At 45.7% G+C, this 25,624-nt stretch overlaps 1 non-coding gene across 1 annotated transcript; it reads left to right on the top strand.

The window, feature by feature from the left end:
• Positions 1-4,232: 4,232 nt before the first annotated feature.
• On the top strand, positions 4,233-4,305 carry TRNAT-AGU (transfer RNA threonine (anticodon AGU)). The gene has a single exon. It is a non-coding gene; the product is annotated as a tRNA-Thr (tRNA).
• The last annotated feature ends 21,319 nt before the right edge of the window (positions 4,306-25,624 follow it).

Below are 25,624 nucleotides of genomic sequence, written 5' to 3'. Positions count from 1 at the left end.
ACACTAAGCCCCAGATCTCCTCGTGTCACAGCTCTGTCATGCTCCTCACACTAAGCACCAGATCTCCTCGTATCGCACTCACAGCTCTGTCACGCTCCTCACAGTAAGCCCCAAATCTCCTCGTGTCACAGCTCTGTCATGCTCTTCACACTAAGCCACAGATCTCCTCGAGTCAGTTACAGCCCTGTCACACTCCTCATACTAACTCCCAGATCTCCTCGTGTCACAGCTCTGTCACATTCCTCACACTAAGCGCCAGATCTCCTCATGACACAATCACAGCTCTGTCACGCTCCTCACACTAAGCCCCAGATCTCCTCGTGTCACATTCACAGCTCTGTCACGCTCCTCACACTAAGCCCCAGATCTCCTCGTGTCACACTCACAGCTCTGTCATGCTTCTCACACTAAGCCCCAGATCTCCTCATGTCACACTCACAGCTCTGTCACGCTCCTGAAACTAACCCCCAGATCTCCTCGTGTCACAGTCACAGCTCTCTCACGCTCCTCACACTGAGCCCAGATCGCCTCATATGAATCAGAGCTATTCCATGCCACTTCACCTCATTCCTCCACCATTCAGTACAGTACCCTTAACACTGTGAGTGCAGCAGATAACTCCCAATGGCGATTGCCAGGACAGGGAGAGCATGAGTCAGGGCACAGTTTAATCATTTGAGTTATGTAGCTGTAATAGTTAAGGCTACTTTTTCGTCACAAGTATTTTTTAGTAAAAGTCATGGGTAGGTCATGACTCTATGGGGGTGGTCTGGGGGGTGGTCCCGGGGCACTGGAGGTGCTGGGGGGTTGGCTGGTTCTGGGACCCAGGCAGTGGCATGCAGCCTGGGGCCCGTGCTGGTGCTGGGAGGGGGCACCAGGCAGTGGCAGGCGGCCTGGGACCCTTCTGGTGATGGGGAAGACGGGGGGCAGTGTGTGGTCTGGGGCCCCTGCTCGTGGTGGGAAAGAGGGTTGGCGGGGCTGGCAGGCTCCCTACCCATCTCTGTGTGTCTTCCATGACCTTCATGAAAGACATGCAGCCTTTCTAATAGTCCGGCCAGGAAACTCACTCACTACTCTAGTCACAGCATACTTTTGTGGTATTTACCTATCAGCCCTAAGGTGCACAGCAACATGGACCTACACTCATCTTTTTTGCCTGAAATTTCTCCCAGCACAGACACTCCAGTGATGGGAACTGTAGGAACCCTAAAGTATTGGCAGCTACTGGCCTTTTTAACCACCTTGTCATCTAGACTTGTTGTAAGCAGGGTCGGATGACGCAGGGCTGAAAGCATGGGTGGCTGCTGACCTCTTATCTACCCAAGAGCTCTGCCAGCGGAGTGGCACCAGCATTCAGAATCACAAGTTTTAGCAGGAAAAGGGGAGGTAGGAACAGCCTCAGAGACCATCAGAGTTGATAGACAATGTTACAGAAAAACAATTCAAGCAGAAAAACAGTGAAATGAGCTTTTCATCACGATATTAAGCCAGTGACCCTTTCCTATTAACAACAGCTTCCTTTTCCATTATAAGAAGCATCTACCTTTTATCTATGAGATTTCAGAAACCCACGCACTGTAATCAGGTGATTGTCTGAATAGGCGTCTGAACACCAATTGTACCAAGCCATTCGCCTTATTTTCTTCTCCAATCCAGTGTTTTTCAAAGACCATACATGCTTTTCCAGCTGGATCATTTCACTTATACTCTGAGCACATGTTTCCTACATGCTTGTGTTTGGGACAGTTTGAGGATAATTCTACTGACATTTGCCGTTACCATGTGCTCTCACAGGGCTTCTTTTTCCAGTATTTGTACAAAGCAGTTTTATTGGCTTTTAGCTTCTTCACGTTTGTCAAACACTGGTTTCTATCTTTGGATTCATGCTGGGTAACTTGATGTATTTCTGTACAAGTGCTACAGACAGTTCCATGGTCCTGGTGTGGGTAACAAAGGCCCAAGAAGTTGTTCTGCCCACCTGATGGGAAGACATGTTTTTCTATGATGGGAGGAAGAAAATGCACAGCATTACTTAATTCTGATTTCATAGAATCATAGAATCATAGAATATCAGGGTTGGAAGGGACCCCAGAAGGTCATCTAGTCCAACCCCCTGCTCAAAGCAGGACCAATTCCCAGTTAAATCATCCCAGCCAGGGCTTTGTCAAGCCTGACCTTAAAAACCTCTAAGGAAGGAGATTCTACCACCTCCCGAGGTAACGCATTCCAGTGTTTCACCACCCTCTTAGTGAAAAAGTTTTTCCTAATATCCAATCTAAACCTCCCCCACTGCAACTTGAGACCATTACTCCTTGTTCTGTCATCTGCTACCATTGAGAACAGTCTAGAGATATTTCTTCCAAGAGGAGTTGTTTTCTACATTGAAGTGACATGAAATTATGCAGCACAGAGATTTGATGCAGTTCATTTTGAGCTACCTTTTGGCTCTTAGGATTGATGTATGTTCTGGACACATTTGACAATATTTCCTATTAGAAGCTATGGAACTCAGTGTCCTCTTTGGCTGCTCTTGACTCATCACTCAGGCACAGGTGGCTATGCCTTCTTTTCTGTCCTGCATGGTCCTATGCAAGTTATGTCTGCTCTCCACTGGGTTTGTGAGGGGCAAACAGAAACCTGCATGATTGTGTTCCTCAAATTGGAGACATTTCTTCAAGGGGACTTTCTGTTCTACCTGGTCAAGCTCTTATATATTAATCCCAATCATTGCTGTAAGGTTGAAGGAAGACCTGTTAAAATAATTATGCATGTAATCCAGGCCACAATCTAGTCCATAGAAATTAGAGATGGAGAAGAGCTAAAGCTTTTGACACTGTCTCGCATGACCTTCTTATAAACAAACTAGAGAAATGCAACCTAGATGGAGCTACTATAAGGTGGATGCATAACTGGTTGGGAACCCATTCCCAGAGAGTAGTTATCAGTGTTTACAGTCATGCTGGAAGGGCATAATGAGTGGGGTCCTGCAGGGATCAGGTCTGGGTCCAGTTCTGTTCAATATCTTTATCAATGATTTAGACAAGGCCACAGAGAGTACACTTATAAAGTTTGTGGATGATACCAAGCTGGGAGGGGTTTCAAGTGCTTTGGAGGATAGGATTAAAATTCAAAATAATCTGGATAAACTGGTGAAATGGTCTGAAGTCAGTAAGATGAAATTCAATAAGGACAAATGCAAAGTACTCCACTTAGGCAGGAGCAATCAGTTGCACACATACAAAATGGAAAATGACTGCCTAGGAAGGAGTACTGCAGAAAGGGATCTCAGGGGTCATAGTGAACCACAAGCTAAATATCAGCCAAGAGTGTAACAGTTTTGCAAAAAAAGCAAACATCATTCTGGGATGTATTAGCAGGAGTGTTGTAAGCAAGACACGAGAAGTAATTCTTCCGCTCTATTCTGTGCTGATTAGGCCTCAACTGGAGTATTGTGTCCAGTTCTGGGAACCACCTTTCAGGAAAGATGTGGACAAATTGGAGAAGGTCTGGAGAAGAGCAACAAAAACGATTTAAGGTCTAGAAAACATGACATATGAGGAAGATTGAAAAAATTGGGCTTGTTTGGTCTGGAAAAGAGAAGACTGAGAGGGGACCTGATAACAGTTTTCAAGTACATAAAAGGTTGTTACAAGGAGGAGGGAGAAAAATTGTTCTTCTTAACCTCTGAGGATAGGACAAGAAGCAATGGATTTAAATTGCAGCAAGGGAGGTTTAGGTTGGACATTAGGAAAAACTTCCTAACTGTCAGGGTGGTTAAGCACTGCAATAAATTGCCTAGGGAGGTTGTGGATTCTCCATCACTGGAGATTTTTAAGAGCAGGTTAGATAAACACCTGTCAGGGATGATCTAGATAATACTTAATTCTGCCATGAGTGCAGGGGACTGGACTGGATGACCTCTTGTGCTCCCTTCCAGTCCTATGGTTCTATGATTTAAATGAGCTTCTGTACCAGATGACTGGAAAATAGCTACAGTGACATCAATTTTTTAAAAAAGGCTCCAGAGGTGATCCCGGCAATTACAGACCGGTAAGCCTAACTTCAGTACCAGGCAAACTGGTAAAAGTATAGTAAAGGAAAGTGTGGTTTAAAACTTAACTGTAACACAGTAAAAGCTCAGTCAGCCTGGGTTTTGTGCAATTGCATAGAGTGTAGTGATGAAAAATGATTATTGTACACTGTTGTTAGGGGAAAACTATACCATACAAAGAGGCTCCATAGCTCAGGGGTGAGAGCACTGGTCTAGTAAACCAGGGGTCGTGAGTTCAAATCTCACTGGGGCCTTGGCAATTGGGGTGTTTTTTCTTTATTTCAGCAACTCAGTCACACCATTTTTAGAGAAGCTTAATTTTACTTTATATAGGTTAAATTTAAGCAACATTCAGTAGCTGTATCACCTGACAGGCAGCGCAAAAATGCACAGGGCTGGCAGGTGTGAGCTACACAAGCAAAGGGTCATTGGGGCTAGAATGCAACCGATTAACCCACCCCTGCACTGCATTTGCTGTATAACGAAAGCAATTTATTAACTATCCCTCCCTCTACACTGCATTTGCCAAATGATGAATACAGCCTATTAACCCCTCCCCGCACTGCATTTGCTGTATGATGAATCCTACCTATTAAACACCACCTCCTCCCCCGGCCCCCACTGCATTTGCTGTATGATGCTCTTCTGTGAAAGAAACTGAGAAATTCCTTGGAGATAATGAATCTCTCTTCGTATCAAGAGGCATATGCAAAGTGTATCTCTAGAGCTCAGTAATTAGTAGAGCTACTTGAAAAATGGTAAGTATATTTTATGGAGAGCCTCAATCCTGTGCCAGCAGAGGGGGGAGCCTAGAGATAAGTTATTGTTTGATTCTGCATTAGTTATCTCCTTCCTATTATCTCCACAAAGGCAGCGCCTATAAGAATGGCAATGAGCTATGTGCTGAAAGTAGCATGCTCCTACACAGGATCGGCTCTAGGCACCAGCAAAGCAAGCACGTGCTTGCAGGGGCACAATTCCAGGGGCAGCATTCCCGCCACCCTTTTTCTTTTTTTCCTTGGGCAGTTGCGTTCTCGGAGCTTGGGGTGGCAAATTTTTTGCTTGGGGTGGCAAAAAACCTAGAGCTGGCCCTGCTCCTACATTGTCTCTGCATGACAACTGAGCTAAGGGAGTTTGCAAGATTGTGTGTGTGTGTGTGAAAATATTGTAAGGATAGAGAAACTGAAATTGGCAGAAGTTTCAGTCAAAAGTTAACATAATATGCAAGATGACAGGTTTCAGAGTAGCAGCCGTGTTAGTCTGTATTCGCAAAAAGAACAGGAGTACTTGTGGCACCTTAGAGACTAACAAATTTATTTGAGCATAAGCTTTCGTGAGATATAGATGAAGTGAGCTGTAGCTCATGAAAGCTTATGCTCAAATAAATTTGTTAGTCTCTAAGGTACCACAAGTAATCCTTTTCTTTTTAATAATATGCAAGACTAAAACATTGTTATTGTAACCCAAGTTATGGGAAAACTGAGATTTGTGACAATGTTTCATTCTAAATCCCATTAATCTTCAGACTATTGTGGCTACAGGCCTGTTTATCCTGCACTTCATTCCAGCTATCTCTTCATTGCTTTGCTGTCATTGGATGATATCCAACAAGATCTTTGCAGCTCAAGTTCAATTTTGAGAAGTGGCTTGTGTTTTAGTTGGCATATGCCTGATCGTTGATTTTTTTAAAGGGATAATTTTCCTAACTTTTTTTCCCTTCTGTTTGCAAGAATGTGGAGTGGTAGGAACACATTTGTTGAGTTCTTGATCTAGCAATGGTTCATTCCATCCTCAGGACCCTATTGCATGAAGGAAGGATTGCAATACATATCTCCCAACTTTCTGATGCCTCCTGTTAAACATGAATCTGATACAAAGATCATTGATGTCAATGGCCCTTGGATTAGCTCCTAACTAAACTCCTTGCAACAATCAGCCCCCATTATTCTCTTCTATGCCCACTGGGAGCAGCTCTGCTTGAGGAAAAGGTCTCCTGGACAGCATACTTCTGGATCTGTAGCCTAACATCATATTAAATGTGTGTGATTGGTTTTGTGGGATTAGAAAGTTGGCAACCCTAACACTCTTGTCCTGCCCCTGCCCTGCCCCCTTCACGAGGCTCCACCCCTTCTCTGAGGCCCTGCCCCTTCTCCAAGGCCCAGCCCCCACTCCCTCCATTGCTCGCTTGCTATCCCCCACCTTCACTCACTTTCATTGGGCTGGGGCAGGGAGTTGGGGTGCAGGAAGGGGCTCTGGGCTAGAGCCAAGGGGTTGGGAGTGCAGGAGCACACTCTGGGTTGGGGCGGGGATTTGGGATGTGGATGGGGTGTGGGCTCCATCTGGGGATGTGGGCTCTGGTATGGGACCAGGGATGAGGGGTTTGGGGGGCAGGAGGGGGCTCAGGGCTGGGGTGGGTGTGGAAGGAGTTGTGGGGTGCTGGCTCTGAGAGGGGGTTGGGTGCAGAAGGGGCTCAGGGCTGTGGTTGGGTGCTGGAGGGGATGCAGGCTCTGGAAGGGAATTTGGGTGTGGGAAGGGGCTCAGGGCTGGGGCAGGGGGTTGGGGTGCAGGCTCTAGGAGGGGGTTCCAACCTGGAGTGGGAGTTGGGATTTGGGAGGGGTTTGGGGTGCTGGTTCCAGCTGGGTGGCACTTACCTCAGGTGCCTCCCAGTCCATGGTGCAGTGGGGCTAAGGCAGGCTCCCTGCCTGCCCTGGCTCTGTGTGGCTCCCAGAAGTGGACGGCAGTCCGGCTCCTAAGCGCAGGGGCAGCCAGGTGCCTCTGCATGGTGCACACTGCCCATACCTGCAGGCGCCACCCCCACAGCTCCCATTGGCTGCAGATCCCACCAGTGCTCAGGGCGGGGGGCAGCGTGCAGAGTTTTCCTGATCGCCCCTGCGCCTAGGGGCCTCAGGGACATGCTGGCTGCTTCCAGGAGACGTGCATAGCCAGGCAGAGAGCCTGCGTTATCCCTACTGTGCCACGGACTGGACTTTTAACAGTCTGGTCAGCGATGCTGACCAGAGCTGCCAGGGTCCCTTTTGGACAGGGCGTTATGTTCGAAAACTGGATGCCTGGCAACCCTAGTGTGTGGGGAAAAAAGGGGTCCAGTGGGTCAGACACTAGCCTCATGGTTCCCATCTCTCATAGCTGAGGACTTCAAAGGATATTGTACTGAAATGTGCCAGACATGCATGGACTTTGGGGGACAATAAGTGTTAAGTGTGATTTTGGAGTCCTGGCTTGCTAAGTGGATTTCCTGGGGACTCGCTGTGGGTAGTTAATGCAAATTCCCCAACACCACTATGACACTGTCTTGGGGCACCCAGAACCACAAGCCAATGTTTCACACACACACACACACACACCCTCAGCAAAAGATAGCTTTGCGGGAACTTAAACTGTGTGTCAGTGTGACCATTCCTTCATGGGTCACAACTGAGAATACCAAAGTCAGGTCAAACTGCTGAAAAATAGGATGGACACATCCCAAAACTGGTGGTTATTCTCCTCACAGGATATACCAAACCAGCAACAGTGAACTTCTATTTCGCCACACTGGCTAGCAAGGAGTCAGAAAAGCAGATCCTCAGGTATGCTAGTCCTTGTATCACCACCAAAACACTAGACTTAAAGATGGGTGGCTCTTTAAAACTAATTTAATCAAATAAAAAGTTCTTCTGATCCCAAAGGATCAGCCACACACCCAGGTCAATATATAACTCAGATCTTACCCAATAATCACACTGTTGACAATCCTTTAGTATCTAAAATCTAAAGGTTTATTTATAAAAAGAAGAAAGGTGAGAGTTAAAATTGGTTAAAGAAATCAAATACATACAATAATTGCAAAGTTCTTGGTTCTCAGGCAATTTCTCATTTACAGTCAGTTCTCAGCTTTCTCAGCCCACATGGCTGGGGGAATCCACCTTTCACGGATTCTTGGAGTTTCCCCTTAAGTGATGGATAGTTGGGAATTTAGTTGGGCATTGGTCCTGCTTTGAGCAGGGGGTTGGACTAGATGACCTCCTGAGGTCCCTTCCAACCCTGATGTTCTATGATAACCACAACCTCTTTTCCCCTCTCTTATAGTTCAGAAAACTTTTGAAATGTATGTTTTAAAAGTAACCCCAGACAAAGTTCTTCTACCCTGCTGCTTGTTCCTCAGTTTGGGTGGCGAGAGGGGCACCCAGGGCAGGTGCCATGTCTCTTTTCATGCTCTTGTTAATTAGCTCTTTTGGTTGATTTGATTACTTTGTTTACCTTATGTGCAAATGTACTTTCATTGTTTCTGCTTACAAAGCTTGACCCAGGCAGACTGACAAATCCACATTCCATTGTCTATGACAAACCCCTGTTTATCCACCCTACTCAGATTGCTTGTTATTTTAGGAACATATTTCCACCACACATACATAACTCTTTACACACTAACCATACAAACATCACATCATAATATCAATAATATCATCATTTTTCACCTGATACCTTGCAAGATACTTTGGGGATAAATACTAGGACAGCTGTGTGTTAGGTGTAGTGAGTTTGTCAGGCCTGGCACCTGGCAGTTGTAGTTACAGAACAGTGAGCCCTTTGCCATTTGAACTGGGGGGGGGGTGCTCTAAGGATCACACCCAGTTCTGCAGGAGACCAGCCTTGGAAGCTTTGCCCCCTAAAGAGAGGGTGACTGACTGATGTTACCTATGACAGGAGGCCAGAGAGCTGAGATCCAGACTGGATAAAGAAATGGCTGAATTGTCCCAAGGTTGTTCTCAAACCTGATACTGTATGAACTTGTCACCAAGACTGTAAACCCAGCTGAGGGATCTGAAAGACTGATACCTACCAGGGCCCTTCATTGCTGTTAAGATTTAGTGTGTGTTTAGACCGTTTTATTGTTTTTTATGTCTTCTCTGAACACTGTTTATCCTTGAATCAATGTATCCTCACGAAGCCTGTCTGGTCTCTGGCGAGAACACGGTCATTGTCCTTAGAGAGAAACTAAGGAGCACGGGCTGGATGTTTGCCAGAGCTGCTGGAGAGAACCACAGTACAGAGCACGGGGCTGCAGCCTAACACCTCAGTCAGATGGGAGAGGGACGTGGGTCCCTATCCAGAGAGAGGCCCCAGCGGGCATTCCTGGAGCAGACCATGGAGGGAGTTAATGGTGCAATTTCCTTGAAACTGGGACAGGCTGGTTCAGTGGGTCAGGCACAAGTCTAGGATTCAGGAAATCGTTTGTTCTGCCTCTGGCAAATCTTTATGCCCCATATGTACAATGGAGATAATAGCATTTCCGTGCCTCACTGAGGAGTTGTAAAGATACAGCCATTGCCGCATGTGAAGGGTTCAGTTACTAGGATAATGAGAGTCATAGAAATGCCTTAAATGGACTGAGGCATCTTCCTGTGTGTCCCATGAAACTTGCTTTTCAACAGTTTCTGAAAATCTCTCTAAAAGTATTTAAAACTTTCCTCAGTTATTTACATTTCTTTCAAATATTTAATCCTGTATCCTCCTAAAATGAATGACTCACACTGGACCCAGAAGTTGTTTATTCCAGTATGGACAATGCCTAATGTTAATAAAAAATTAAGGGATGGTAAAATAATTAATGCCAGACAATACGGATTTATGGAAAATAGAGCCTGTCAAATTAACTTGATGTCTTGATTTAACTGGGAATTGGTCCTGCTTCGAGCAGGGGGTTGGACTAGATGACCTTCTGGGGTCCCTTCCAACCCTGATATTCTATGATTCTATGATTCTTTGTTTGATGACAGTACAAGTTTGGTTGATAAAGGTAATAATATTGATATAATATCCTTAGAATTCTGTAAAGCATTTGACTGGTTACCGCATGACATTTTAATTAAAAATCTAGAAAGATATAAAATTAGCATGGCACATATTAAATGGATTAACAGCTGCTAATGGATAGGTCTCAAAATATAATTGTAAATGGGGAATCATCATCAAACCAGTATGTTTCCAGTGGGATCCTGCAGGGATTGTTTCTTGGCCCTATGCTGTTTAACATTTTTATCAGTGACCTGGAAGAAACCGTAAAATCATCACTGATAAAGTTTTCAAATGACACAAAAATTAGGGGAGTAGTAAATAATGGAGAAGACAGGTCACTGATAAGGGCAATCTGGATTGCTTGGTAAAGCAAAGAATATGCACTTTAATATGGCTAAATGTAAATGTACACATCTAGGAACAAAAGGTGTGGTCCCCACTTACAGGATGGAGGGCTCTATCCTGGGAAGCAGTGACTCAGAAAACAGTTTGAGGATTGTGGTAGATAATCAGCTTAACTTTAATTCCCTGTGCGACTCTGTGGCCAAAAGGGATAATGTGATCCCTAGATGCATAACAAAGGGAATCTTGAGTAGGAGTAGACAGGTTATTTTACCTCTGTATTCAGCACTGTTGCAACCTCTGCTGGAATCCTGTGTCCAGTTCTGATGTCCACAATTCAAACTGGAGAGGGTTCAGAGAAGAGCCATGAGAATGATTAAAAGGTTTAGAAAACCTGCCTTATAGTGATAGACTCAAGGAATTATACCTATTTAGCTTAACAAAGAGAAGATTAAGGGGTGACTTGGTTAGTCTATAAGTATGTACATGAGGAACAAATATTTAATAATGGGATCTTCAATCTAGCTGAGCAATGTATAACACAAGACAATAGATGGATGTTGAAGCTAGACAAATTCAGACCAGAAATAAGGCATAAATATTTTAACAGTGAGGGTAAATAACCCCTGGAACAATTTACCCAGGGTTGTGGTGTATTCTCCATCACTGACAATTTTTAAATCAAGACTGGATGTTTTTCTAACCAATTATGCTCTAGGAATTATTTTGGGGAAGCTGTGTGGACTTTGCTATACAGGAGGTCAGACTGGTCAATCACAATGGTTCCTTCTGGGCTTGGAATCTATGAATCTCTGTAAAAACTGCCACTGAAACCAATGGAGCTGCAAGATTTGACCCCCAAAATAAGAGAGACAAAAGTTCAGGGCAAAAATGCTACCACTTTTTTCAGGATTTCCAGCTTAATGAATATAGAATCATACAAGATTAGAGTTGGAAGAGACCTCAGTCCAACCCCCTGCTCAAAGCAGGACCAATCCCTACTAAATCATCCCAGACAGGACTTTGTCAAGTCGGGCCTTAAAAACCTCTAAGGTTGGAGATTCCACCACCTCCCTAGGTAACCCATTCCAGTGCTTCACCACCATCCTAGTAACATAGTTTTTCTTAATATCCAACCTAGACCTCCTGCACTGCAACTTGAGACTATTGCTCCTTGTTCTGTCATCTGCCACCACTGAGAACAGCCTAGCTCCATCCTCTTTGAAAGCCCCCTTCAGATAGTTGAAGGCTGCTATCAAATCCCTCCCTCACTTTTCTCTTCTGCAGACTAAATAAGCCAGGTTCCCTCAGCTTCTCCTCATAAATCATGTGCCCCAGCCCCCTAATAATTTTTGTTACCCTCCACTGGACGGTCTCCAATTTGTCCACATCCTTTCTGTAGTGGGAGGACCAAAATGATGCAATACTACAAATGTGTCCTCACCAATGCCAAATAGAGGGGAATAATCACTTCCCTCGATCTGCTGGCAACACTCCTACTAATGCAGCCCAATATGCCATTAGCTTTCTTGGCAACAAGGGCACACTGTTGACTCATATCCAACTTCTTGTCCACTGTAACCCCTAGGTCCTTTTCTGCAGAACTGCTGCTGAGCCAGTCGGTCCCCAGCCTATAGCAGTGCATGTGATTCTTTCATCCTTCTTGCAGGACTCTGCACTTGTCCTCTTGCCCTTGTTGAACCTCATCAGATTTCTTTTGGCCCAATCCTCCAATTTGTCTAGGTCACTCTGGACCCTATCCCTGCCCTCCAGTGTATCTACCTTTCCCCCCAGCTTACTGTCATCCGCAAACTTGCTGAGGGTGAAATCCATCCCATCAACCAGATCATTAATGAAGCTGTTGAACAAAACCGGCCCCAAGACCAACCCCTGGAGCACTCTGCTTGACACTGGCTGCCAGCTAGACATCGAGCTATTGATCGCTGCTCATTAAGACCAATGGCCTAGCCAGCTTTCTATCCACCTTATAGTCCATTCATCTGGTCCATACTTTAAGTTGCTGGCAAGAATACTGTGGGAGACCATATCAAAAGCTTTGCTAAAGTCAAGGTATATCACATCCACTGCTTTCCCCATATCCACAGAGCCAGTTATCTCATCATAGAAGGCAATCAGGTTAGTCAGGCATGACTTAGTGAATCCATGTTGACTTTTCCCGATCACCTTCCTTCCTCCAAGTGCTTCAAAATGGATTCCTTGGATTCCTCCATGATTTTTCCGAGGACTGAGGAGAGGCTGACTGGTCTGTAGTTCCCCACATTCTCCTTCTTCCCTTTTTTAAAGATGGGCACTATATTTGCCTTTTTCCAATCATCCGGGACCACCGCCCATTGCCATGAGTTTTCAAAGATAAAGGCCAGTGGCTCTGCAATCACATCAGCCAACTCCCTCAGCACGCTCAGATGCATTGCATCTGGCCCCTGGACTTGTGCATGTCCAGTTCTTCTAAATAGTCCTTAACCTGTTCTTTCACCACTGAGGGCTGCTCACCTCCTCCCCATACTGTGCTGACCAGTGCCACAGTCTGGGAGCTGACCTTGTCTGTGAAGACCGAGGCAAAAAAAGCAGAGTACTTCAGCTTTTTCCACATCCTCTATCACTAGGTTGCCTCCCCCATTCAGTAAGGGTCCCACACTTTCCCTGACCTTGTTGTTGTTGCTAACATACCTGAAGAAACCCTTCTTGTTACCCTTCACATCTCTTGCTAGCTGCAACTCCAGTTGTGCTTTGGCCTTCCTGATTTCACCCCTGCATGCTTGAGCAACACTTTTATACTCCTCGCTAGTCATCTGTCCAAGCTTCCACTTCTTGTGAGCTTCTTTTTTGTGTTTAAGCTCAGCGAAGATTTCTCTGTCAAGCCAAGCTGGTCGTCTGCCATATTTACTATTCTTTCTACACATCAGGATGGTTTGTTCCTGTAACCTCAATAAGGATTCTTTAAAATACAGCCAGCTCTCCTGGACTCCTTTCCCCCTCATGTTATTCTCCCAGGGGATCCTGCCCATCAGTTCCCTGAAGGAGTCAAAGTCTGCTTTTCTGAAATCCAGGGTCCGTATTCTGCAGCTCTCCTTTCTTCCTTCTGTCAGGATCCTGAACTCAACCATCTCATGATCACTGCTGCCCAGGTTGCCACCCACTTCTACTTCCCCTACCAATTCTTCTCTGTTTGTGAGCAGCAGGTCAAGAGAAGCACGGTACCGAGTTGGTCCCTCCAGCATTTATACCAGGAAGTTGTTCCCAACACTGTCCAAAAACTTCCTAGATTGTCTGTGCACTGCTGTATTGCTCTTCCAGCAGATGTCAGGGTGATTGAAGTCCCCCATGAGAACCAGGGCCTGTGATCTGGAAACTTCTGTTAGTTGTCTAAAGAAAGCCTCGTCTACCTCATTCTCCTGATCCGGTGGTCTATAGCACACGTCCACCACGACATCACCCTTGTTGCTCTCGCCTCTAAATTTAACCCAAAGACTCTCAACAGGCTTTTCTCTAGTTTCATACTGGAGCTCTAAGCAATCATACTGCTTTCTTACAGTCCCCTATTCCCACAAAGGCATGGGCTTTTAGAACAGTGTTTTAAGCAACTTAAAAGTATGAAATATTGTGCCAGTCCTTTAGAGCTTTTCTAAAGAGTCTAAATCAGGGCCCTAAATTTACAAGCTGTGACTGAATGCACCCAGGTTTCAGAGTAGCAGCTGTGTTAGTCTGTATTCGCAAAACTCTGAAACCTGTCATTATGCAAGGCACTGAATTTAGCCGTATGGAGTGGAAATCCATCAACTTCATGAAAAAAACTTGTATAGATACAGACAGACATCATCTTCCTTTCCAAATGCAAACCGATGGACATCGTACCAAAAGGACTGAAGGTAAAAAATCCATTACAATCTACATACCACACAGACTATGCTGACAGCTTGTGCCGCACGCTCTCAAAGAAACTGCGGAACCACCTGATCAACATCCTCTACAGCAAACAGGGAAAGATTAAGAATGAGCTCTCAAAACTGGATACTCTCATAAAAAACCAACCTTCCACACAAACTTCCTCGTGGCTGGATTTTACTAAAACTAGACAAGCCATTTACAACACACACTTTGCTTCTCTACAAAAGAAAAAGGACACTAAACTATCTAAACTACTACATGTCACAAGGGGCCACAACAGTGGTTCCCTTAACCCACCCAGCAATATTGTTAATCTATCCAGCTATACTCTTAGCCCAGCAGAAAAGGAATGCATCTGATGAAGTGAGCTGTAGCTCATGAAAGCTTATGCTCAAATAAATTTGTTAGTCTCTAAGGTGCCACAAGTCCTCCTTTTCTGAATGCACTCAGTGGATCTAAATGGCTGCTCATGGATGAGTTGGTAGGATCGGGGGCTAATATTTTTAATTTTGTGCCCTGCAGGACTCTCTCACCGGTTCCTTGTATCCCTAGATGCTCTTTTTACCTGCGGTCCTTTGTTACACAATCCCTTGTTAGACATACACGGTAACACAGACAATGCACTGACATCATTTTCTTGACTTCACCAACGGATGAGTCATGAAAATGAAGATCATCATTCATTTTCACTGAGAGGTCTGACTGGGTCTAAATTCAACCAAAATTCATTAAGTGTGTGTGTTGTCCCTTTAAATAGTTTGTTTCTGCTAGCATTGCCGTCATTTGTGAAGTAACAAGGTTATAAAAGTCACAGCTCAAATCCTGCTTTCTCCTTCATCTCACTGAGTGTATATGTAATACCCAATGACCTCCACGTTTCCTCTGCCTTCCTTCTGTCTGTTACTGAAGCAGTTTATTCCCGTACAGCCGGTCCAGTTATATAATTCAAATGCTGTAAGAGTAATAATCTATTTATAGCCTTTTATAATTGATTTCATGTCAAAGAGCTTCTGCAAGATGCTCCTTTGAGTTCAACAGGTTATTATTTTTAATTCTTCTTCTTCTGTGTTGGTGAAAATAGCTGCTATACTCAGAAAAATGATTGTAATAATGGCCACTTGTTAGTGCTCAGAGAAAACCCTCTGGACTCTAATAGCCCCTTCGTGACTGTTTAGCACTCCTCTCGGATTTCTGCAGCCCTCTCCACTGTCTGAGGCAGAGCTGCTTGGTTTATCCATATGTCCCATAAGGAAACAACAGAGCTGGGGTAAAACAAGTTGGATTCTATTTAGCCTCAAATATTAACAGCACAATTTCCAGCAAACCTCTGCATCCACAACTTTTGTGGTTGGTGACAATGCATGTAGCAGAAAATCACAATTTGCTCAACAGGAAGGGCTGACATTTGGGAGTGTCTCATTTTGTCATTACCTGACATGTCTCTCACCAGATATGCCTTTCTACTCATCTGTCTATTATTACCCAGGTATCTAGGGGCAGAATAGTTTCACTTTCATCCAACCAGACAGGATCGTTACCCTCCTTTATTTTCTGCAGCTTTCTTAATTTGAAGTAGGATTACTCTTGTTTCTTGCCTCCAGGATAAGTCACTACTGGGCCATCCTGTAGCAAGAGTTGCTGAGACCAGGTCTGAGCAAAGAAATGGAACATACATTGCGCCCTCAATGTGGCGAGACTTGACCTACCCTGGCCTCTGGTGCTAAGGAATTTCACAGCCAAGGTCCTTGCACTGCGAATGAAGCCATCTGAATGTTCACCCTCGAAACCAGAGGCAAAGTACACATTGATCATGGCTGTGGCAGTGGTGGGTGATCTGGACCAGTGACAGCTTTAAAGATTAGAACCAGGAGCTGAAGCTGACCTGGAACTGGAGAAGGTGCCAATGTGCAGTGTCTGTTTTCACCAAGAATTTGGGCTATTTTCTAGCTTCTGGAAAGCTGGCCTGTCCAACCCACATTGTGATGAATGCAGGGACCGTGAATAGATACTCCATTGCTGGGGACTTACAAAGCTCGACTGGGTAAAACATTTGAAAATGTCACAGCAGGCACAGTCCTGTGCTGGCCAGAAGGAAATGGACTAGGTGATGCAATAATTCAATTCTGTTCTCTAGAGGCTCTGACACTGCATTCATCACTGTAGCATCTGAGCACCTTCCAGCAGTGCAGTAAGTGACGTGATTGCACCCTGGAATGTGACAATCCAGACCATGGGGATCAGATGTCAGCACATTTGAAATCAGTGTCCGGTGTCAGGAAGGGCTGGGTCTTGGCCCCTGCACTCTTTTGTCAGGCAATAGATTTTCTAATGCTGCATTCCATCAAGTCCATAGGTATTAAGATCAGTGATCTCTTGCTGTCAGACCTTGACTGTGCTGATGACGTCGTTCTTCTAGTATAGAGCCCTGACAGGTTTCGCAAGACACTCCAGCAAATAGAGGAGGAGTCAGCCAAGGTTGGTCTCCATGTTTCATGGTCAAAGACAAAGCTGTAAAACCTAGAATCAGGTCCATCTGTGACTCCAATCTCTTTGAATAATGAAACTGTGAAAGCAGTCTCCAGATTTTGCTATTTGGGTTCTATACTCACCAGTTCCTCTGACTCTCACACAGAGGTTCTTCACTGGATTGGCATTGCAGCATCTGCCATGGGTTGTTTACAACTAATAATTTCAGCATGACAACAAGTTCGGGATCTATTCAAGCTGTATCCTCCTCGTACTGCTGTACGGTTGCAAAACATGCACACTATGTCACTGAGACTGGGGAAACTGGAGTCTTTCCACACAAAATGCCAAAGTCATTTATTGGGCAGAAAGTGGAACAACTTTCGTAACACAATGTTTATGGTCGCTCTGGTCTACAGACTATTGGAGCCATTGTCTGTAGATGGCATCTTATGCTTTTTGGACACGTCACCAGACGTTCCGGCGAATGCCGTTCTCTGGGTGGTTTGTAACATTCAGGATAAATTTCCACCAACTGAGGGGTGGAGGTGTCCCAGAGGCCGACTCCCTACCACATGGGTGCATCGAGTCTGTTCTGACATTGGACTCTTGGCCCATCAAGCCCTTGCGGCTGCACAGGAACAGACCAAATGGCAAACAATCGCTACAGCCAACCATTCAGCTAAGCATTGAAGAAAAAGAATTCAGACCAGCGAGGGTTTGTGTCACGGCCTGCCCTGCAACCTTAGGTACCTCAAAATGCTTCGCTGCGGTAGCTCCCAACTTAGGGCTGCTCACAAACAGCCTGCCAGCACGCAGGTCACCCCCTGAGTATCTGTATATAGTCACAGCTCTGGTTCAGCAACTCTGACCCCAGCAGCCTGTCAGCAACACATCAGCCACACGTCTGGCTTCCACTAGCCTTGGTTACTACCTGTAGGGTGACCCCAATGCACTCCCACTCCTGAATTTTCCCCAGAAATGTACATTCTGCACTGTCTGGCCCTCTCCTGGACAGTTCAGATATAGAAGTCCATTGCCCTGTAAAGGGTCAACATGTGTCAGTTTGCTACTTTAGCCAGAGTTATCAAGCAGTTCAGTTTAAACACAACACTGGATTAGTTTTGATTAAAAAACAAAACGAGTTAACTTAACTACAAAGAGATAGATTAAGTGAGTACAAGTATAAGCAGCCGGTATCAAGTGGAGTACCCCAAGGGTTGGTCCTGGGGCCGGTTTTGTTCAATATCTTCATAAATGATCTGGAGGACGGTGTGGATTGCACTCTCAGCAAATTTGCGGATGATACTAAACTGGGAGGAGTGGTAGATACACTGGAGGGGAGGGATAGGATACAGAAAGACCTAGACAAATTGGAGGATTGGGCCAAAAGAAATCTGATGAGGTTCAATAAGGATAAGTGCAGGGTCCTGCACTTAGGACGGAAGAACCCAATGCACAGCTACAGACTAGGGACCGAATGGCTAGGCAGCAGTTCTGCGGAAAAGGACCTAGGGGTGACAGTGGACGAGAAGCTGGATATGAGTCAGCAGTGTGCCCTTGTTGCCAAGAAGGCCAATGGCATTTTGGGATGTATAAGTAGGGGCATAGCGAGCAGATCGAGGGACGTGATCGTTCCCCTCTATTCGACATTGGTGAGGCCTCATCTGGAGTACTGTGTCCAGTTTTGGGCCCCACACTTCAAGAAGGATGTGGATAAATTGGAGAGAGTCCAGCGAAGGGCAACAAAAATGATTAGGGGACTGGAACACATGAGTTATGAGGAGAGGCTGAGGGAGCTGGGATTGTTTAGCCTGCAGAAGAGAAGAATGAGGGGGGATTTGATAGCTGCTTTCAACTACCTGAAAGGGGGTTCCAAAGAGGATGGCTCTAGACTGTTCTCAATGGTAGCAGATGAAAGAACGAGGAGTAATGGTCTCAAGTTGCAGTGGGGAAGGTTTAGATTGGATATTAGGAAAAACTTTTTCACTAAGAGGGTGGTGAAACACTGGAATGCGTTACCTAGGGAGGTGGTAGAATCTCCTTCCTTAGAGGTTTTTAAGGTCAGGCTTGACAAAGCCCTGGCTGGGATGACTTAACTGGGAATTGGTCCTGCTTTGAGCAGGGGGTTGGACTAGATGACCTTCTGGGGTCCCTTCCAACCCTGATATTCTATGATTCTATGATAAGGCATTAAAGTCAGAAATGGTTAAGCTAAAACTTAACAAGCTAGACTTGGTTTGATGTAGAATCTTTACACATGTTCCCAGCAACATAGCTGACCAAATTCTCAGGTCAGGATCCACCCCCTGACCCCAAAATCAAAGGGCTTGTTCCTTTGTCTTCTTAGGTAAAAGGGCGGGGGAGGGAGAGAGAGCGTGTCTAGGGTGGTTTTGGCCCTTCCTTTTCTAGTCCAGTCACCCACTGAAATGCATTTTCCTGAGGGCTACCCCAGGATAAAGTTCATTCCAGCTGTGAGGAAGGAGACATGGCGTCTCGGAATGAAAGAGGTTCCCTGTTGTGGCTTACAAAAATGCAGTTCACTCTGTTCTTGCCCCACTTCTTTGCTGAAGAATGGCCACTTGACAGATGATGGCCAATAAACTTTGATGACACCTGGCTAGAGGCATCAGCTTGTCCTTTGTCTTTGAGAAACCACTTATCTCCTCCCCAGGCTTGTCTGGTAAACACATGGCAGTCATAGTTTCAGCTTATGTTCATAACTCTTAATACATATTTTGTACACCCATTACACAAGAATATTGATGATCAGTGTGTTATTTTTAAATGGTACCTAACAAGTCTTATTTTGCACAACAATTATTACAGTAGTGTGTAGGGTGTGAATACAGTGGTGCTTTCGGTCACACTGACTAACATTTGTTAAGCGTTTGTTCTCTCACCGTCTCCTCATGGGGAGAAGTCTGTGCAGTGCAGTGCTTTGTTTTGGTAGGGCTGCTCTTTATTTACATTAGAGAAGGCAAAATTGAAGAAGTGCACCTTTCAGTGGAGGTGTCATAAATATAAAGGGAAGGGTAAACATCTTTAAATCCCTCCTGGCCAGAAGAAAAACCCTTTCACCTGTAAAGGGTTAAGAAGCTAAGATAACCTCTCTGGCACCTGACCAAAATGACCAATGAGGAGATAAGATACTTTCAAAGCTGTTGGGCGGGGGGGGGGGGAACAAAGGGTCCTCTCTGTGTGTGTGATGCTTTTGCCGGGACCAGAGCAGGAATGCAGGTCAGAACTCCTGTAAAGAGTTAGTAAGCAATCTAGTTAGATATGCATTAGATTCCGTTTTGTTTAAATGGCTGATAAAATAAGTTGTGCTGAATGGAATGTATATTCCTATTTTTGTGTCTTTTTGTAACTTAAGGTTTAGCCTAGAGGGATTCTCTATGTTTTGAATCTGATTACCCTGTAAGGTATTTACCATCCTGATTTTACAGAGGTGATTCTTTTACTTTTTCTTCAATTAAAATTCTTCTTTTAAGAACCTGCTTGTTTTTTCATTGTTCTTAAGATCCAAGGGTTTGGGTCTGGGTTCACCTATGCAAATTGGTGAGGATTTTTATTGAGCCGTCCCCACGAAAGGGGGTGTAGTGCTTGGGGGGAGACGTTTCCAAGTGGGCACTTCCCCTGTTATTTTTGTTAGACACTTTTGTGGTGGCAGCATAAGGTCCAGGGACAAAAGGTAAAACAGTTTGTACCTTGGGGAAGTTTTAACCTAAGCTGGTAGAAATAAGCTTAGGGGTTTTTTCATACAGGTCCCCACATCTGTACCCTAGAGTTCAGAGTGGGGAAGGAACCTTGACAGGAGGTGAGGAGGTCTGGGATGCTCCTCAGTTCTGGGGATGGTAGGGATCTTTCCACAGTCTCAGGCCAGCTTTTGAGAAAGTGCTGTCGAGCTTTACCCTGACACTAGAGAATTCCATTGAGTGTCTCAAAGACAGGGACCAAGATCCTGATGTGTTTGCAGTAACCTGTGTTGCTGAGGACATGCGCTGCAGCAATCTGTTCTAGGTGGAGCTGCCTATGCACTTTGTGCTTCATGCCCAGGTATACTGGATTGCTTTAGTCCAGCCAAGAGTTGATGAAGCCTTAATAACTGAGGCCAGGCCATCATCTGCCAGGATGGGACTGAGGCTCCTAAATAACTGGGGATGCAGGTGGGCTGTCACTTGGTGGTTATAAGGTGAGGTGGATCCAGGCTATTTGAGAAGCCTCCCTGAATGTGTGCCTTTTCAGTGACTAGGATGATCGTTCTTGACAGCCCTACTTCGACCTCTAGCTACAATCAATAAGGCTCCAGCAGGAAGGGCTCAGTCTCCTAGCCAGCTGAAGTGACCACTGAGTCTAACAGAACCCAGAGACTCCACCTCACATTGACGGTTGGGAGACCCAAGGGGTGAGGACATAACTCCTCAGAATGCTTTATCTTTCCCATCACTCATAGAATCATAGACTATCAGGGTTGGGAGGGACCTCAGGAGGTCATCTAGTCCAATCTGCTGCTCAGAGCAGGACCAATCCCCCCAGATCCCTAAATGGCCCCCTCAAGGATTGAACTCACAACCCTGGGTTTAGCAGGCCAATGCTCAAACCACTGAGCTATCTCTCCCCACAGCAACAACAACAACAAAAAAAGCTTCTTTCTTTTGTACCGTGGCTCTGCTTGACCCAGCTTCTTTTTGTCAAGCTGCTTATTTCCTTCAGTGCCTGGGACAGCTGGAGAACATTCCTGTGAATCTGAAAAAGAGCAGCAGGCCCCAGTGCCATGTCCAGCCCACTGTATCTCAGGTGTTTCCCTGGAGGTTGGACACACACTGGATAAGAGAGGTACAGGGCAGAACCCTGCATAATCCCACTGGTGGGACTGCTCCAGGGCCACTCAGGAGTTCAAGTCTGTCTGCCAGAATATCGAGGTCCCTGCACTCCCCCTTCCTTTTTGATTTATGCTGGCTAGCCAAGAGCCTCTTCTGCTCTCAGAAGCCCTGCTGGGAGGACCACAAGGCCTGTAGAACTGTCCTTGATCACTGAAGCTGTGGCTTTGTTCTGTCACAAAATAGATCCCTGAGTGAGAGGGCAGTGGGATTTGGTGTCTCCAGGCCTCAGTTTCACAGTGCCATGGTGTCTTCTCAGATTCTGCCCCAGGGTGCTGTCCCCATGCCCCTCAGAGCTGCTGCTGGGGCTTCTCAACAGCCAGGAGCATTCAATCATTCCCTCACTAGCTTCAGGCTCTCCTCCCCCTCCCCTGCTCTGCTCACTCCCAGATGTCCCTTGCACTGTGCCTGCGTCTCTCTCAGTCCCTCTCTTTTCCTTGTTCCCTGTGCTTTGCCTTCCAGCAGCTCCCTTTGGCTCCTCTTCCCACTGGATGTCCCTTCATTGCTGTTAAATATCTTTTGATACGTGTTGTAAATCACAGACATCAGAGTCCAGATTATTCCTGCTGTTGATCAGAGCGTCGATGTTTAAACTGACACCTGAAGGATCTCACTGATAGACTGCACAGGAGCACGTGCATGCTTTCAGTGTTGTATCAATGAATTCTGTACAGGAACCACAAGGAGATGCTATTCCTCCACTAAGGCCAGGGCAGGCTGTATAACACCCATGCTGTATTGTTTGTGCCATACACTTTGTCCTCTCCATGCTATTGCGCACACAATAATTTCTGCATTAAAATGCACTTAAAGAACAGAAGGAAACTGCAAAATACCATTACTGTACACTATTCCTTTTCTGGTGGCTTCTTAAAGTCAGTTTCAAATGGGCACCGAAATTCAGGGCTTTGAACCGACCTCTCACCATTTGAATTCAGATTTTGGGAGCTAGCATATTTCCCATGAGGCAGCAGCAATCTGATTGAATGTTGATCCCTTTCTGAATGACAGACTGGATTCTGTGCTTCCCACAAAGATGCATCAGATCATCCAGATTACACTCATGTAACCCTTCTGCCAGTTAGAATTTGCAGCAACAAGGGCTGGGTTCAGTATCTAGGGGTTTCTCTTCAACTATACAACACAAAACCAGCTCAAGCCCCACCCAGTGACCTGGGACAATTACAAACCACCCCCGCATGCCTCTTAGAGGCAATACTTCCCCTCTCGCAAGCAGAGTCTGAGTGTAGAAAAGAAAGTTTTAATAAAGTAGGGGGGGAACTAACCCAGCATTAATTTGGGGAAACACCGCAAACAGGGTCCATAAACATAAACCATGAGCAAAAGACCCACCCCCAAGTAAGTTGGGCAGTGTCTTTTTCCATCAGATTCTTAAATCCAGCAACCAAAAGTCTCTTTAACGTGCCCCTCCCTTCACTGCTCCCCATTCACAGTTGTTGTCCTTTGTCAGTGCAGACCCAGAGTCCAGAGATGCATCTACAGAGTTCACCTTCCACCCTGGGTGGAGTGGGGGGAAGAAGGCACTTCACTCGCTCCACTGCCTGGGCATTCGCTCGCCACTCCTCTTCGCCAGCCTCCCTGCCAGCCGCTTGCCAATTCCCCGCCACGGCTTCAGGTCCCACCACTTAACACAGCTCTCAGGGATTTCAGCTGTTAGTGGGGGGGCCTCATTGCTGGTGCACACTGGGCAGTCTCTTGCAGCAGAGACATTGTCTCAAAGCAGGTCTAACGTTTATACTCAGCACAGTCTCCAAGAATAGTTCTTTTTCCTCAAGCTTCTAAGATTTAGCTGAGAGTTTCATGGGCCCTGGTCAGTGCCCATACCTAAGTCACAACCAAGCTTCCGTGACAAGGTGTGTATTTATTGCCTCATTCTTCCAACTTTATAAAAAGGCTCCACATTGCCCAGAAATTATATTGCTTCTTCCCAGGATAGAGGTGAATTGTGCTTTGTTTTGTTTTTTTGCCTGTTTGAAACAAGTCACTCAAAGGTTTCCTGGGAAATGGGACAGTGAATATGGATTTAGATCAGCAGAGTCATTGGCTATGGGGCAAGGGTGGCAACTGCTGCCCCCAAACCTTGCCCCCCCCCACTTTTCACAGGTCTATATGCTCCATATGGGCGTCCACTGGTTCCCCATGCCCCTGATTTTAGATGGGGCCATTTGAAAAGCAAATTCCTTACCCAATAATTTTTCTGAAATGATGCCCCAATCCAGATTTGCGTGCCTGTCTTTGTACTCTCTCTAACACCCACCACTGGACTATCCAAGTCATTCCCAAGCAATGAACACTACATGGTAAAGTCCTGTCCCTGGGAAGGACACACCACCTGCGATACACATTTACTTCTATTTGGGTTTATTTCCCTCTTCCCCTCCCCCTTTAACAGTGAACAGTGTGAGCCAATCTGCAATGGAAGTGTGCAGCACCTGCCTGCCTGAGACCAAGCGCTTCCTCACATGCTAGTATTGTGAGGATATAGATATTCAGGCCTGTCTGTAAAGGCCTAGACTCTAAGAATTTAGGTGTATTCTTATCACTTGGCTAGTTCTAGAGATATAAAAGAAAGAATCAAAATCACTGTCTGTCGGTGTAAGGTCCTTCTCTCACTGTGACAGTCTGAGGCCCTGTTCGTAGGCTAAGGCCTGTGGCTAAGCAGCAGAGGCAGCCATAAGCTGGGAAGCGACCGGTCACAGCCTCACATTCCAACCTAGTCACATTGAAAGAAGGTGCTATTGGGCTGTTAGGAATACAATCCTGTCCTGATAGTGCCCATCACCTCCAGAGAAAGGGAAGTGCCTAGAAGATGTAAAAGGAAACTTCGTTTGATAGCGTCTTGTCTGGCAAGAACTCACTTATCAATAGCTGGGATGTGAAATCCTCACTTCTGTATTGTTTTGTCATTATAGTTCCCACTTTGCTATTGTTTATTTGCATGGTCTCTGTCTGGTTCTGTGATTGTTTCTGTCTGCCGTATAATTATTTTTTCTGGGTGTAAACTAATTAAGGTGGTGGGATATAATTGGTTAAATAATTATGTTACAATATGTTAGGATTGGTTAGGTAAATTTCAGGAATATTATTGGTTAAGGTATAGCTAAGCAGAGCTCAAGTTTTACTATATAGTCTGCAGTCAATCATGAAGTAATGGAGGGGAATGGGAACAGGGAATGGGGTGGGGAAATTGGAATCATGTTTTGCTAAGGGGGGGGAACGGGAACAGGGACACAGGTAATGCTCTGTAGTGTCAGAGCTGGGAAGGGCAACACTAAGGAAGGAAACTGGAATCATGCTTGCTGGAAGTTCACCCCAATAAACATCAAATTGTTTGCATCTTTGGACTTTGGGTATTGTTGCTTTCTGTTCATACGAGAAGGACAAGGGAAGTGAGTGGGTGAAGGAATAAGCCCCCTAACAGAATGCAGTAAGAGTGAGACTGAGTGGGAGTGCAATCAGTCTGCAATCAGTCTGGTCCTTGAGTCCAGCAACCCCCAAAGTCACCTAAAGTCCCAAAAGTCCAACAACCAAAAAGACTCTGTCCCTGGTCAATGCAGCCCCAGAGTTCAAAATTTTATCTGCAGAGTTTTACCCCCTCTGCCTGGGTGGAAATGGGGGGATTAAGGGGCACCTTACGTGTTCCAAAGCTGACTGCTCCATCTCTCCGTGGGGCTCCACTCCACCATCCATCCCATGAGTCACTCTGCTCTGCCAGCCAATCCACTCTGTTCCACCATCCGTCCCATGAGCCACTCCAGCCATCCCACAAATCACTCTGCTCCACCAGCTGTCCCGTGAGCCACTCCAGTCATCCCGCAAGATATCTTCAGGCCCCTCCCACTACTTAACACAGCACTCAGTAACTTCAGCTCTTAGTAATTTTAGCTCTTTAGTGATTTCAGCTTGCAGTAGGGGAGCCTCACTGCTAGTGCACCATTAGCCCAAAGGGAATTCAGCTCAGCAGCCTGTAACTAGACTCCTAATAGAATCAAAATTAGCTCTGATATTCTACAGCAGAGAAGGTACAATTGGTGTTTCAGGTCCTCACTGGGGCCCATCCCCCCAAGTACTAATACTTATCCCCAACCTCTCTCAATTCACTGGGTTGTGGAACCCAGGACCCTTGCCTAGTGAGTGCTGCTTAGTTGATGGTGAGTCC

This window comes from Lepidochelys kempii, chromosome 16 (assembly GCF_965140265.1).
Source record: "Lepidochelys kempii isolate rLepKem1 chromosome 16, rLepKem1.hap2, whole genome shotgun sequence".
In the NCBI taxonomy this organism is placed as follows: Eukaryota; Metazoa; Chordata; order Testudines; family Cheloniidae; genus Lepidochelys; species Lepidochelys kempii.
Note: the sequence above shows the minus strand (reverse complement) of the source record. Positions and strands in the feature narration are given on the sequence as shown.